Genomic DNA, 5,490 nt, shown 5'->3' on the forward strand with positions numbered 1-5,490 from the left:
TATCCAGGCAGGCATGGTGCAGCCAGAGCTTGGAGTCCTACATCTTAATCCGAAGGCTTCTAGTGTAAGACTAACTTTCAGGCAGCTAGGATGAGGGTCTTAAAGCCCACACCCACAATGACACACCTATTCCCATAAAGCCACACCTCCAAATAGTACCACTCCCTGGGCCAAGCATATTCAAACCATGACACACGGATATCAATGGGAAGCCTATATTTTGTATTTATATTATTATTCAAGTCTTTGTATTCTTCATTCCTTTGAATAGATTCAAAATTTTCTCAGATGTCACATTCTTCTCCCTAGTGAATATACCTTCATATTTCTTGTAATCATGGTCTACTGGAAAAACCTGACTCTGCTTTTGTCAAGTAAGATCTTATTAGTAGACATGGTAGTGTCAAATATAATTTCATATATCCACTGTCTATGTTGATACTGTATTTCTACCACTGTTTGCCTCATTGCCTGAATCTGAAGCTCACTGTTTCTCACAAGCTGTCCATAGAGCAAGATCTCAGGATCCACCCCCTCCACCCCTTCAATGTTGGGGTACAAGCATGACAGCTATGCCTGGATTTTTATGTGTGTCTGGGGAGATTTGAACTCAAGTCCTTATATTTGCAGAATAAGCACCCTACCCACTAAGAAGTCTCCCTAGCCCACATACAATATAATTTAAAGATTGTGTTGCTTACTGACTGCCCTTTTGCTCTTCATAAAAAATAACCCCCCTTTTTATGACATTCCATGCATTTGCTCCTCCACTTCTAGGCCTGAGAACTTTGTGCTAAATCTTCATACTCAAAGAATCGAGGAAGAACAAATATCCTGAGCCATTAATTTGCATATGAGAACTTCAAATTTCTAAGTCAATTTTCTTGCTACAGTTAGAACCCATTAATGAAACATTTTGCCTGAAAATTTCTTTACATGGCTTCCATCCCTTTCCACCCATCTCTGCATTTATTGTTTTCTTCAAAAGAAGCCAAAGCAAAGATTCTAGATCAGATATTTCTAGTGCTTAATTAGCCTTTTAGTCTTTTAGCACAAACCATTTATTGACTAAGTTGTATAATTTTGGCCTGATCTACAGTTGTTAAAGTGCCTTCAAGATTAACATCAGAATAGTTTAGTATATTCATTAGAATGTACTCAATACGTTCTGATACCACAGAAAACACTGAAGGTTTTCTGAAAATAGAGTAGCCTATCTAAGCTGAAAGCTTTTCACCCAAAAATTCATGGAAATAATGAATACCAAAAAATGGTATTTTAAAATCTGTGACTATGCTCACAAGACAGTGAAACAACTCCAGAAAAGAACAACACAGTAAGAGTAAGGATGGGAGCCGGGTGTGGTGGTGCACGCCTTTAATCCCAGCACTTGGGAGGCAGAGGCGGGTGGATTTCTGAGTTCAAGGCCAGCCTGGTCTACATAGTGAGTTCCAGGACAGCCAGGGCTACACAGAGAAACCCTGTCTCGAAAACAAAACAAAACAAAATGGAGTAAGGATAGCTGATAGATCAGCTTTCTACAAAGGGCCTCAGACAAGTTATAGAAAGTTGTTGAATTAAGACTTGAAATTAACAATGTCTGAAAGCTCGACGATTAACTGAGCATGAATCCACAGTGAAAAGGTATATCAGGAACTCTGCCTATTTGGGTAGGAAAATGAATTCATGTACACATAAGGAGAGTAATGGACTGAGATTATCTGTTCTCAGGGCAGACAGATTAACAGGGAAAACTAAACATCTCAGCCAAGACTTTATCCGAAGAGGAAGAAAAGCAAACTTATTTCTAGTCAGTCTATAAGTGATAACCGTTTTTATACAGTGTCCCACCCCCACCAAAGACTACAAAGCTGTTTGTGTTTTTGAAGGTTCAGATGTGAGCCATGTGCCCAGCCTGGAAGAACCATTATAAAGGTAACATCCAATTTCAGTGTTAGACTCATGTTGGGGATCAGGTAACAGAGGGGCCATCAGCTCACAGGGGCCCACCCTCCCCACCTCACTGACTCTGGGATCAAAACTGCTTTGCTATGTGCAGGCACACTAGCCTGCAGGAGTCTATAGCACTGTGAGCCTAGCATCTCTCTTAAGAACTGTTAATCCTGGAGCTGCATCTTCTCTCATCTAGAGGCAGGTTTGGTCTGTGGACTTGAGAGGGTATCACTCTACGGTTTTTGTAAGGAAGCCCTAAAGCAAGGTTTCCAGAGTTCAGTTTAGGATCACAGTAACAATGTACTGGGGGGGGGGGGCTGGTGAGATGGCTCAGTGGGTAAGAGCACCCCACTGCTCTTCCGAAGGTCCTGAGTTCAAATCCCAGCAACCACATGGTGGCTCACAACCATCCGAAACAAGATCTGACGCCCTCTTCTGGGGTGTCTGAAGACAGCTACAGTGTACTTACATATAATAAATAAATAAATCTTTAAAAAAAAAACCAAAAAACAATGTACTGGGATTGACTCAGGGAAACAGATGGAGACAAAAGATAAATCCATATCCTGCCTTTAAGGAGGCTCAGATCCATGTAATTTACATAGGTGACAGGTAGAATTTAGAACAGAGTGGATGTAAAGAGTGACCCACCAACCCTTGGCTGCAGGAAGTGCTACTCACAAAGGAACCTCCACTGTTCTAAAGTTAGAGCCACACTCACAGCCTAGGACAGATTATGGTAGACTTTCCCCGGGCAGCACAGTCCTGGAAAAATCCACATTCCCCACATGGAGAAAGACCGCCTTGAGGATTTACTGTAATCCTTTGAGAACTCTCTGATTTAACTACACACAAAAGTATCTTCTCTTCCTGGCTCCCTCCCTCTCTTCTGTACCTCCCTCCCCTTCCCCCTTTCTCCCTTCCACTGATCCCCCCTCCATCCCTCCCACTTTTCACCCCTCCCTCCCCTTTCCTCTCTCCTTCCCTCCTCTTTCCTCCCTCTCTTCTGCTTCTCCCTTCCTCCCCTCTTTCTTTTCTGTTCCTTCCTTCCACCTCTCCCCCCCTCCTACCCCTTCTTCTTCCTCTCTTTTGTCCCTCCCTCTCATCTCTCCCCCTCTCTAGCAGGAACAGTGGGGGGGGGGGGCTGCCTCTGTGTGAACACTGGGGCCACACAGCTGCAAATGCATCTCCTGCAGGAGGACCTCATTGAGGACTGCCTGAGAGACCAAGGATTGCTGGTGCAGACAATGCCAGCTAATTAGGAGCTGCCATTTAGAAGAGATTCTTTCTTGGTACCGATGGGGGCGCAGGTGAGGGGTGTTAACGGGCTTGCGGCAGAGTTCAGAGAGTTTGCTCCATAGTTTTTCACCTGCTGCTGGAGTCTGTGTCCTTGACTTTGTGCTACCTCACCTCCAACCCCCAAGGGCAGGTAGTGACAGGCATTGAGTAGTCCAGGGCACAGGCAACACAGCTCCCTTGCTTCTGTTCCCCCTTCCCATTCCTCCTCCCTTCTCTTCTGTCCCTCCTTCCTTCCCTGGTTCTTCTTTTGCCTTCTCTGTTTCTCCTCTTTCTCCTCATTTCACTCAAGGTCACACTTGCATCATAGTCTGATGGCTTTTCCAGCCTTTTCCAGCTCCTCCATTTTTTTTTTTTTCCCTCTTGAGAATGCTCTCATACTAACATTTGGCAATTTAATCCCGTCTCAACTGCTTCTCTTCTTTGAGAACTCATTTAGGCACATTTGCACAAAATATGTGAAAATGCAGAAACATTAATTTGGGACGCTGAAAATATAGCTGAGTTAGAGGGCTAGTCTAGCATACACGAAGCTGTCTGCTCTGCCTTCAGCAGTGTATAAATCAGACATTGCTACCTGTAATCCCAGCACTCGGAAAGCAGAAGCCAAAGGGTCAGAAGTACAAGGTCATCCTTGGCTACAAAGTAAATTTATGGCTAGCTCGGGCTATAGGAAACCCTGTCTTGAATAAACAAACAAACAATGGGGCTGGAGAGATAACATAGTGGTTAAGAGCACTGGCTACTTTTCTACAGGACCTGGATTCAATTTCCAGTACCCACATGGTGACTCACGTGATGTCAGCCTGAGACTTCAGTTTTAGAGGATTCAGCACTTTCTCCTGACTTCCTCTGATACCAGGCATGCATGTGTGTCATATGTAAACACCCAGGCAAGTAAAACAACCATACACATAAAATAGAAATTTAAAAACAAAGGGAAATGAAGGAGAAATACTAATTTTTGAAAACACAGTTCAGAAAACATGGATTGCTTTACATGAATCTTGATTTAAGGGTTGGGTTTTGGTAGGCAATGGAAGAGAAGCAGCTGGCAGGTCGGCCAGCAAATAGCAACAGCAGAGCACATCTCAGGCACAGGAAGAATGTGAAGTGCATGGCCCAGTATAATGAGAGACAATGGCACCAAGATAGAAGGCGCCATGGAAAAGCTCTCAAATGTTGTGCTATATTCACTCTAGACTGGGAACTGAAACTCTTACCTTGTACATGAAAAGCAAGCACATTACCACTGAGCTGTTCCCCCAGTTCAGAACCAGTATATTTTAAAGTGTGTCAGCATCCTTGGATGTGAAATGGTAGAAAGTTTATCTCAGACAAAAAGATCTTTGACTGTAAGTAGAAAACTTGGTCCACTGGTTTTAAACAGACTATTTATCTGTCCAAGGCAATGGTTTTCAACTTGTGGGCCATGACTCCTTTGGAGGGTTGAACAACCTTCATCAGATATTCTGCATATTAGCTAGTTACATTATGATTCATAACAGAAGCCAAATTAGAGTTATGAAGTAGCAATGAAAATAATTTTGTGGTTGGGGGTCACCACAATATAAGAAGTTGTATTAAAGGGTCAGCAGCGTTAGGAAGGTTGGAAATCACTGGTTCCAAATGTAAGCTGGGCATTTGGTTGGGCCAACCAAGTCAGGGGTACCATCAGAGATCCAGGTTCAATGTTATCTCCTTAAGATTGAACTTTCAGGAAAAAAAAAAAAAGGTTCCTAATGTGGGGCAGTGGTGGTGAATGCCTTTAATCCCAGCTCTTGAGAGGTAGAGGCAGGTGGATTTCTAAATTCGAGGCCAGCCTAGTCTACAGAGTGAGTTCCAGGACAGCCAGGGCTACACAGAGAAAACCTGTCTTGAAAAACCAAAAAAAAAAAAAAAGGTTCCTAAAGCATTAGTGGTACCATGCATCCTGGTCAACATAACACCACTTGCTTTCTGTATGCCACACCAGTGGATTTATGCAATTCTTGGGGGATAGATAAACATTTCTAATGCTATACACCCGTCTTCATTAGTTTATCTCAAATTACTATATTAGTAGTTATTCTCCTTATTTGTGATGACGTATGTAAAAGGATCAACTTGGGGAAGGATGTCCCTTTTGGCTTGTGACTTAAGAGACAACCCAGAGCCGGGCGTGGTGGCGCACGCCTTTAATCCCAGCACTCGGGAGGCAGAGGCAGGCGGATTTCTGAGTTCGAGGCCAGCCTGGTCTAC

This window comes from Mus pahari, chromosome 21 (genome assembly GCF_900095145.1).
Source record: "Mus pahari chromosome 21, PAHARI_EIJ_v1.1, whole genome shotgun sequence".
In the NCBI taxonomy this organism is placed as follows: Eukaryota; Metazoa; Chordata; class Mammalia; order Rodentia; family Muridae; genus Mus; species Mus pahari.